This window comes from Neofelis nebulosa, chromosome 2 (assembly GCF_028018385.1).
Source record: "Neofelis nebulosa isolate mNeoNeb1 chromosome 2, mNeoNeb1.pri, whole genome shotgun sequence".
Classification (NCBI taxonomy): Eukaryota; Metazoa; Chordata; class Mammalia; order Carnivora; family Felidae; genus Neofelis; species Neofelis nebulosa.
In genome coordinates, this window is record NC_080783.1 from 158,060,272 (window position 1) to 158,071,536 (window position 11,265).

Sequence of the window (11,265 nt, forward strand, 5' to 3'; positions counted from 1 at the left end):
AAACAGTAAGGGAAATATTCAGAAGAAACCTTTCCAGCCCATGCCACTCTAGATCAAGTGTGTTTTACAGAAAAGAGAAGCAGAAAATCCTGCTTTGTTGGTATTGCAGCATAATCTTTTCAATGTTTTCTTTGCCAGCATTCAATGTTCATGATGAAGAAACTAGCTGTTTACAACCAAGGTACCTTTTCTTGGCTTTCTTCATCTTTAGCAGACTTTGAGAAAAGAACATATTTCTTTTACAAACATAATACAAAAATTCCTGCACTAGGAATAGCTCTACCCTCTCAAATCTAACAAATTGATGCATGGTCTTTATTTTTTTCTCATTTACTCTCCCTATAGCATATCACTGCATATATCACTGCTGGTGTATTAATAATATTTAATGATAATTATGTTAGCAACATTAATAGAGCATTTTAATTCTCTTTCCCAATTAAATCAATTCCCTTGTGCTAAAAAGAAATCATTAGTAATTCCACATTGACTCACAAAATTTTCCAATTATTTTAATGTTGAATTTTCAGACTTCCACAGAGATGTGGTAAATAAACAAGGCCCTTGCATGTGATAATTCAAGCCTTTCATTTCAGCTCCTACATGTGGAATTGGAAGAGTAAGCTGGTGAGGTATTGAAAGGGGATAGGGATTTGCACCTTCATTTGACAATTTCAACAAGAAGCTTCTTCAGTAAAAAACAAGTGGGGTTGGGATTGTACTTTTTTCCTTGGTTTCTTTTCTAACATTTTAATGAATCATGTTCATCTTTTACTGTTTTCCTTTGTCTCAACATAGAGCACAGTCTTTGGTGTTTATAAGAAGACTGCTCATTAAATAAAGCCCTAAATCTAGTTGGATTAATGCAGTCAATGTTTCCTTCTTACTCATGGCACAGTCCAATGGGGATCATGTGGCAATCCTGCATAGCTCTTATCCAAGCTATGTCTTGGGGACCAGGATATTTCCAACTTGCAACTGAGGAATCTCAGAATCCTTTGCTTTTAGCTTCTTGGTTGGAAGATGGAAAGAGTGTGTGTGGAGAAGACATATCCTCTTATCTGCCTCAGATAAGAAAGTATGCAGACTTCCTTTAATTTTCTGCCAGCAGGAATTAGTCATATGACCCCACCTACTTATATGAGGGCAGAGAAATACAGTGAATCACAATGATATTTTGTGAGTACCAGCACTCTCAGACATATCTTTAAATATATATATATAAATATTTCTATTGGGAAGGGGGAAAAGCAAAATTCAAGGTGTAGCTAAACAAAACAAAGAAATTTTCCATTCTCCTAAGAGTGTAGAGGACTTTTTGGATTAACAAATTCTAGACGCTCAAAAATACCAATAATTCTGACCTTAATAATGCTGGGTATTTCCACTTTGGAAAACACTTTTACAATACTGTATATTCAGAAACATTTACAGTTTTTGACATATACCAGTTGCTCAAGAAATATTTGTTGGATTCGGAAATGCATGTCAATTCAATTCAAGTCTTTGATGGCCTTGCATCCCATCACTGGCTGGCTGATGAGGCCACTGGTAAATATAACTTTGGTTACAAACTCTTTTGCCACAATTTGTAAACATCATCAGGCAGCAAATGAGCAGAGTTACCCTCTTCTCTCTTTGGCTCTGCCCAGCCAGCTAGTGAATATGGAACTGCTCTGGATCTGTTCTCTAGGGAGAAAACAGAGACATAGAGTTGTTCCCTCGGTTCTCCTTTTTCTTTTCTTAACTAGCTCTTCTGATATTGATTAGGATAATCAATTGATTAGGATAATCAATTGATTAGGCTGTTACAGATAAACCCCAACATGTTTGAAGTATCTAATCACTGAAGTTTATTCCTTTCTCATGGCATCCAGTGCAGGCGCTCCCGGACAGGCAGGCTCTTTTGCAAGTTATGTTATGGTGACTAAGGATCCTTCCATCTTAAGGCTCCACGGCTTTCCACTTGTGTCCCTCAGGTTACAGTGTAGGGGCTTCTCCACTCAAGTCAGCTGGAAACAGAATGCATTGCAGATCCTACCTGGGAGGTTTTGTATATCAGTTTTTTTAATAGGCCTGGAAGGTTTTTTAATTAAAATTTTTAAGTTTATTTATTTATTTTGAGAGGGAGAAAGAGCTGAGAGGGGCAGAGAGAGAGGGAGAGAGAGAGAATCCTAAGCAGGCTTCCACACTGTCAGTCCAGAGCCTGATGTGGTCCTCCAACTCATGAACCATGAGATCATGACCTGAGCCAAAACCAAGAGTCAGACACTTAACTGAGCTACCAGGCGCCCCTGGCCTGGAAGTTTTGTACATGATTCCCACCCATATTCCACTGACTGAAATTCAGTCCAATGACCTATGACCAAGGGGGCCTGGGAAGTGTTTTTGAGTTAACATTCTAGGAGAAAAATAGGCAGTCTCTGTCACAATAATCAACATGGATTAAACAGACATGGTGTTCATAAGTTAGATATGAATTCCCAGGAAACATGAGATACTTATGTTAATAGGACTTAAAAATTTTACCCAGACTACACACAGATATATATTTTATCTATTAGCTGGTCACTCTTTTTCACAAGCTGCCATCCACTGGATAATGGAAAAAAGAAATGAAACTAGATTTTAGCTTAATCCCATGCTACAATACCACAGAAGCCTTCTTATCTCGTGTTCTTATTATCAATATTTGGTTGGTTACTAGAAAAAGGTTAGTAAGGCAGGAAATCATGAAAATAGATTCATAAATACATTAAGGATTTTAACTTAAGACATATAGATGCACATTGCTTTGCCTAGCTTGTAGTATAAATACAGATTTTCATCTATGTGTGGATGTATTGATTAAAGTGCACCTTTTCAGGGAGCCTGGGTAGCTCAGTCGGTTGAGTGTCTGACTTCAGTTCAGGTCATGATCTCACAGTCCGTGTGTTCGAGCCATGTGTCGGGCTCTGTGCTGACAGCTCAGAGCCTGGAGCCTGCTTTGGATTCTGTGTCTCCCTCTCTCTCTGCCCCTCCCCTGCTCATGCTCTGTCTTTCTCTGTCTCAAAAATAAATAAAAACATTAAAAAAATTTTTAAGTGCACCTTTTCTTCCATAAACTACCTCCACTATGTGTTTTCTATAATTTTCAGTTTTCATTTTCTTAAAAAGGAACAAATTTCCAACTTCTTCTATTTCTTAAAAATATTTATTCATTTTTGAGAGACAGGCACAGAGCACAAGCGGGGCCGGGGTAGAGAGGGAGAGGGAGACACAGAACCCGAAGCAGGCTCTGTCAGCACAGAGAGCGACACAGGGCTTGAACTCACAAATTGAGTGGATAGTTTGTGAGTTTTGCTACTGTGAAAATTCTTGTACATGTCTCCTCATACATATATACAAGACTTCCTCAGCTGTATCTAGGAGTGGAGATACTAGTGGTAGGTAATGGACATGTTCAAATTCATTAAAAATGCCAATCAGTTTTCCAAAGAGGCTGTATCAATTTACAGTCTTACTAGCTATATATGACAGTTCTCAGTATTCCATAGGATAATCAGTGCTTGATGTTTTCCTACTGTTTGTTTGGACACTAATCACTTGTGGGATAAATGTAGTAAGCATCTTTTGAAGTTTTTTTTTTTTAATTTCTTTTTTAACATTTTATTTATTTTTTTAAATTTTTTTTAACATTTATTTATTTTTGAGACAGAGAGAGAGCATGAACGGGGAGGGGCAGAGAGAGAGGGAGACACAGAATCTGAAACAGGCTCCAGGCTCTGAGCTGTCAGCACAGAGCCCGACGCGGGGCTGGAACCGTGAAATCATGACCTGAGCCCAAGTCGGACACTTAACTGACCAAGCCACCCAGGCGCCCCTGCCAGCTTTTGGATTCTTATGCCTCTCTTCATTGTGCCTTCTAGTGAACAGGAGTTAAAAAAATTCTACGTAATTAAGCATACTGTGTTTTAGTTTATAAATTGATGTCTTATTTAAGAAATGTTTCCTATCCCAAGGTCATAAAGGAATCTTCCTATATTCTGTTTTAAAGGTTTTATAATTTTTCTTTCACATGTAAATATTTGAACTATCTGCAATTGATTTTTGTGTCTGTGTAAGGATCCAATTTCATTTTCCGTTCAGTGAAGAATCAATTGTTCTAGTGCCTTTTATTAAACAATCTGTCATTGCCCCTGCCCTATACTAATCTGCAATGTCAATTTTCTCATATATCATGTTTCCACATTAAATAGGGTCATTTCTAGACTCTTGCTGTTCTAGTGGGCTATTTACCACTGAGACAATTCAAAGCTGATAATTATACCTTTATAAAAATACTTTTTTTACTACCTTGCAGGGAAATGTTCCCTAATTTCCCTTATGGAAAACAGGCAACTTTATGGTATTGATTTCTCTTATCCATGATCATGGTACGGTTCTCCATTTATTTACATATTTTAATGCCTTTCAATAAGAGTTTATAATTATATCCTCAAAAGTCTTTTATATCTTTTCTTAAATATATTACTGGATAGTTTATATATTTCTTGATATTATGAAAGTATATTTAATGTTATGTTTTCTTTTTTTTAAGTTTATTTATTTATTTTTAAGAGAGAGAGAGCAAGCAGGGGAGAAGCAGAAAGACAGGGAGAGAGAGAGAGAATCCCAAGCAGGTTTTGCACTGTCAGTCAGAGCCCGACGCAGGGCTTGAACTCACAAACCGTGAGATCATGACCTGAGCCAAAATCACGAGTCAGATGCTCAATCAACTGAGCCACCCAGGTCCCCTTAATGTTGTGTTTTCTAATATAACATTATTAGGTGCTGTGTAGAAATGCTAAACACATTACTTTAATAACTCAGTAGGATCTTTTGGGCATCTATGTACATGGTAAAATATAATTATCAAATAATGACAATTTTGTCTCTTGCTTTGTTGAAATTCATTAAATGCCTTTACTATAGTGTTGAGATGATCATATGTTTCCTCTTCTGTCTGTTTATGTAATGAACTATGTTTATTGACTTTCTAATGTTAGGCCAATCTTGAATTTCTGGGATAAATACAACTTGATAATTAAAATGTTCTCTAACTATGTCTGGATTTGGTTGGCCAAATAGCACTTTACCTTTATGTTCATAAGAGACGTTGGACTGTCACTGTTCCCTTCCATGCGGTCATTGTCAGATCTTATACATTGTGTCAGCCTCAACAAATATGGAAAAGAATGTATTTTTTTCTCTGTGAATAGTTTGTGTAAGATTAGAATCATCTTGAATATTTGGTAGAATGCCAGCAAAACCAGCAAAATTTAGGAATTTCTCTACCTCATCTCACTTTTCAGACTTTTTTGGCATGAAGTTGATCCTAATATTGTTTTATATTCTTCATCTCCACTCTATGTGTACTTATGTTACCTGTTGCCTTCTGAGAATTATTAATTTGTGACCTTTTTTCCTCTGATTATTCTTCCCATCATTTTGCTTGTTTTGAAGTAGGTTATCTTTCTTAAAGAATCAGTATTTGATTTGTTCATAGTCTTTATAGTAGCTTTTTTCTCCTCCATTTCATTGATTTTCTCGATCTGCTATTTTAAGGTTTACCTGGTGTTGTGATTCTAACTAAATAGGTTGAATACTTAATTCACTAATATTTAGCTGTTCTTACTTTCTAATATAAGCATTTCAGGCTATAAATTCTCCTCTCAGTAACACATTAGTTGCATACCACAAGTTCTGACAAATACTCCTTCAACTACTGTTCAGTTATAAATATTTCTTAATTTCCATCGTGATTTTTGCCTTTTAAAATATTTATTTATTTATTTATTTTGAGAGAGAGCGAGAGTGAGGAGTGGGGTAGAGGAAGAAAATCCCAGAGCATCTGTCAGTGCAGAGCTCATTTGGGGCTTGAACTCACAAACAAGCAGATCATGACCTGAGCCAAAATCAAGAGTCGGATTCTTAACAAACTGAGGCACCAAGGTGCTGCTCATTGTGACTTTTTCCACCAGGAGTTTTTTTTTTAATTGATTTTAAACTTCCAAACACTTAGAGTTTTAAAGGGTTTTTTGGCTATTAATTTTTAACAATATGCATTGTGATCAGAAAATAAGCTATACTTGGTACTAATCCTTTAAAATTTATGGCCCGGCACATCATTAATTTTTATGAATATGCCATATGTACCAGAGAAGAATGTGTGTTCTGGAGTTTGGGGATACAATGTTCCTACCAGTCCTTAATTATTAATTGTGCTGTTTAAATTTCATCTATCCTTATTCAATTTTGGCTGCTAATTCTACCAATTATTTTTTTTCAATATATGAAGTTTATTGTCAAATTGGTTTCCATACAACACCCAGTGCTCATCCCAAAAGGTGCTCTCCTCAATACCATCACCCACCCTCCCCTCCCTCCCACCTCCCATCAACCCTCAGTTTGTTCTCAGTTTTTAAGAGTCTCTTATGGTTTGGCTCTCTTCCACTCTAACCTCTTTTTTTTTTCCTTCCCCTCCCCCATGGTCTTCTGTTAAGTTTCTCAGGATCCGCATAAGAGTGAAACCATATGGTATCTGTCTTTTTCTGTATGGCTTATTTCACTTAGCATCACACTCTCCAGTTCCATCCACGTTGCTACAAAGGGCCATATTTCATTCTTTCTCACTGCCACGTAGTACTCCATTGTGTATATAAACCACAATTTCTTTATCCATTCTACCAATTATTGAGATCCTGTGTCATGTACCCCATTTTGATAGTGGATTTTCAATATCCAGTTTTAAGGTAATGACTTTCAAAACTCTTGAGTAAGCAGGTGCATACATGAGTGTGGAGTTCAGAGAAGTCCAAATTGGGAATGCAAATCTGGGAATTCTTACATTGAGATGATATTTTGGGTAGAGGCTAGATGAGATCATACAACGACTGAAAATACGAAAAAATATTAGAAATCTAAGGATTGAGCCACGGGGCACTCTAGTGTTTATGGGCTGTGGAGATAGGGAGGAATAGACAGAATGACTGAAGACAAGAAAGAAGCTAGTGGCTAGGAAATAAACCCAAAAAGAGTGATATGCTGACAGCCAAGTGAAGAAAGTTCTTCAAGGAGTGTGGCTCAACTAACTGTGTCCAGTGTTGCTGAATGACCAACTAAGACGAGGACTAAGAATTGAACAACAGACCCAAAGCAACTTGTAGCCGTGTATCTCAGTTGAGCAGAAGTCTATGTGTGAATGGTGCCAGGGAGGACCTAGAACTAGCTGCCAGCACTGAGGGTGCTGGCCCCTGTCTTTGCTATCAAGGAACCAATGGAAGAGGAATCTGATAAGAGCACTCAGACTCTTCCTGTCTGCCATCCATCCACCTTTACTCTGATTGGGCTGCCTCCACTCTGGTTTTCACAAACCTATGAGGTATACTCCTTCAGCTGCCTGTAAGGAGAATGACACAAGAGTCCTTGTGCCCTCAGAGTTCCAGTCCATAATCCAGAGCCCTTGTTCATCCTCTTGGGGTAGAGCTTACAACACAATGTTGTCACTGACAACCTCTCTCCTTTTTCTGGTGGACTCGTGCCCAGATTTCTTTGCAGCCAGAAGACATAGGGCTTTTCTTGTTACCTCTATTGTATTATTTTCTAATTTTCCAGTCTTAGTTATACAAAAGAAGTATTCTTCTCTATACTGGTACAGAAACATGTGGTGAACTAGGAGCTGAAGAAGTTTGCCAAGTGTTTAATGTTTGATAATTAATAATCCATCATATTTAGCGTGTAAGAAAGTTGAATTTCCTATCTCACCCTTCCCTCCTACACGTGCTCACACACACACACACACACACACACACACACACACACGTTGTTGACTCTGGCTTGGAGGAAGATGGCTGCAATAGACAGACCTTTACAGGGAGATTAAAATTAATGGTTAAACGAAGGAGTCATCTGACTGGAAGCTTTGGGAACATAAGCATAAAAAGTCCTCAGTTCTAAACATCAGGACTGTACTTAGAATAGTAAAGGTCTTCATATAACTCCATTAGTGCAAGGAAGGGTGAGGGAAATACTGCTCTGCGACCTGGATCAGAGGCTCCTTTCCTGTATCCTGCACTTTGGGGGACCCAACTCTGGTCCTTCTCTGTCCATACCCCCTCACTGGGGTAGAGTGCCAGGGGCAAAGGAACAGACCCACCAAGAACCTGCATCTCCCCTAACCCCAACTATTAGGTCACATTTTTGGTATCAATGATTCATGGCTCAAGTTCATCACTAAGGCATATACAGAATTCTTCCTGGAATCTGTTCTCCCAAGAGTAGACTACACCTCAGGTGAACATCCCTCTAGGTCCTGGATGGGCCAATGGGTGGTGGTGGTGGTGGTGGTGGTGTGTGTGTGTGTGTTGGTGGGGGGTGACTATAATGGAGTTCAGCAAGGACAGAAGTGTCCAGATACATTTGAATATCCTACAAACGTGGGAAGTGAGATAGAATCGGGGTGGCAAGAGTGGGCAGTGGATTTTTCCAAACTACCAGATTCCAGTCTGGAACTTGGAAGATTCCAGGAACCCTTAAACTCAAAACTGATCTTCCGGCTTGTTATGAAGGTGTATTTGTCAAGTGAGGAAGATAGAACAGTTTTCACTTAACATTTTGTTAGATTGATTTAGAAGTTGTAAATGTTTAAACACATTGTATGTCTTGCTCTGAGTCCTATACATGCTAGGGGTAGAGTGTAGGTGGTGGTATGGGTGTAAAATAATGTCATAAAACAATGCGTGTACATGTAATATAAAAGCCATAAAAATGATTTCTGTGTCCCTTTTAGTACAACACAGCATCTTGCAGTCCTTCCCAATACAGCATCCTGGCAATACCCTAACTGCCAAATCCCTGATCAGATTGGCTTCCTCATTCCTCTGAAATTCCCCTCCAAATAACAAGCCACTTCCCTCCCCAGGCTGTGCACCTTCCCTACCCTCCTGCATTTCTCTTGTCCTCTTACTGAGCTGAACAGTGTCATCCTACCAACTCCCTTGTGCTCTGCAAATAGTAGAACTTTACTTGTCTTTCCAGTCCTAACATAAAGCCCAGCCATGATGATTTCTAATCACCCATTTATGTTTCTGTCACTCTGAGTAGCATTCGAGCCCCTGAGGTCAGGGAGAATGCCTGATTCATCTTTGTTTCTCTCAGCCTCCACCAGTATCCTACACATGCAAGGCATTCACTGAATGTCTTTGGGACAAATGAATAAATTCCTCAAGTCTTACAGCATACGTATCTAGCACGATGGGTTTAGTTCTGGATGATATACTGAATATGTCAGCAGTTTCCCCTCTGTATCCTCTTTCTTACCAACTGATTTAAAATTCTAAAAAGGATCCAGGAGTTATCTTTCTGTGAATCTTTCAGAGTAACTAGCATAGTTGTGAGATCACAGTTGGTTCCTGATAATATCTCATTAAGTTGATTAGAAAAAAAAAAGGATGTGAAGAAAATGATTTAGAGTAAAAATGGAGACAAGTAGTTTAAAATGATGGTAAGAATGTCCTATGTCTGCACATGTGTTTTGGTTAGCGTGGGGTGGGAAGGAGAGAAAAATTGGAGAAGATTAGAAATTATCTCAAGATCCTATAGTGAGAATTTCGTTTCTATTTCCTCCCTTTCACTGTCCTTATTTTTAGGATTCAAAGTGATCTTTGAAGTGATCCCCACTGCCACTGCACCCTTTCCTCTTAGTGCAAGCTGTCACATTGCTTGACAGTTGCATATTTGTATTTAGTTTATACAACTTGCAAATACCATCCTAAACATCATTCTGTCTTCAAAAAAAAAAAAAATGATGCTAGTGGTTTTGACTTTGCATCATCCCCTAGACTAATAATAGAGCTTTAAAACCCCTTCTACTAATTCACATTGGTCTCTGGAATACTTTTTTTCTGAACATTAGCACAGCAATGAATTAATTTCATCATGACTTTAATTAAGTTTTTTTAAAAAACCATAATCACAGATAATACAGTTAAGATGGCTAAAAAGAGTCAGTATCAAGCCAAAAGCTACTCTATGATTAGGCAATATATCAGGACAACACCTTTTCTCACAATTCAAGTCAAATAAAAATGAGGAATAGAGAGTGAGGTGGCCGCTGAGACAAGGGAATCTTATACAGTCATGCCCCTTTTGCATTATTGGAGAGGGCAGGGCTGGAGTGTGAGGCAAGCCAGAAACAGAGGTAGTGAAAAATAGATTTGGTAGCAAGAGCAAGCAATTGGATTTGCACGCATTTTTTTTTTCAAATGGCTTATTTTTAATGGCTCAGAAAATAGTGCAAACTCATCTACTTTGCATACATTCCTCTTATTCTTCTTGTCTAGTGAAGTAAGTATATATACACACTATATATATATATATATATATATATATATATATACACCCTACAGTTATGATACACCAAACTTTTAATTTGTTTTCTTTTTTTTTGGCTTTTTAAACTTTTATTTTAATTCTAGTTAGTTAACATACAGTGTTATATTAGTTTCAGGTGTACGATATAGTGATTCAACAATTCCATACAGCACCCGGTGTTCACCACGACAAGTACACTCAACAATAGCAAAAGCTTCATGAATTTGTGTGTCATCCTTGCTCAGGGGCTGTGCTAATCTTCTCTGTATCGTTCCAATTTTAGTATATATGCTGCTGAAGTGAGTACTTGCATGCATTTTTAATGATAGAACTGAGTGCAAATTCCACTTACTAAAACCTTGGGCAGCTTAAGCATCCTTAGTCTCGATTTCTTCATTCTTCATGTTTTATTAAATATTAACATGAAACTAAGACTAACGAGCAATATTTAGTACAGCACAAGATTTTAATAGGTTGCAGCAACTAGGCTCAATCTTGAAAAAAAATTAATAGGGAAATATAAAATTCTACTCCCATGGTTAAAAAAAAAAATGACCCAATCATCAAACGCACAAATATGGTAGTAATTAAACACACACTCCTAAGTGGGACCATCAGAACTTATCAAAGAAAAAAATACACCAGCTTTTAACTGTCACACACAAAAACTTTCCAAAGAAATGGCATATGAATTAAGGTGTTGGAGGACAAATTTAAATTCCCAGGAAAAGGCTTTTGGCAACAGACAGATTAAACCTTCTTATTACTCCAGAGGCCTATCTAGGTAGAAATATTAGAGAAGAAGACTTTAGGTCATTGGAAGACGTGTCTAACTACCAGAACAGACAAGAATGAAATAGTCTATTCCTAAGG

The 11,265-nt window shown here is 37.8% G+C and overlaps 1 non-coding gene across 1 annotated transcript; it reads right to left on the minus strand.

Annotated features, from left to right (window-relative positions):
• Window positions 1-10,592: 10,592 nt before the first annotated feature.
• On the minus strand, window positions 10,593-10,699 carry LOC131505777 (U6 spliceosomal RNA). Its single transcript, XR_009258552.1, has one exon. It is a non-coding gene; the product is annotated as a U6 spliceosomal RNA (small nuclear RNA).
• Between the last annotated feature and the right edge of the window lie 566 nt (window positions 10,700-11,265).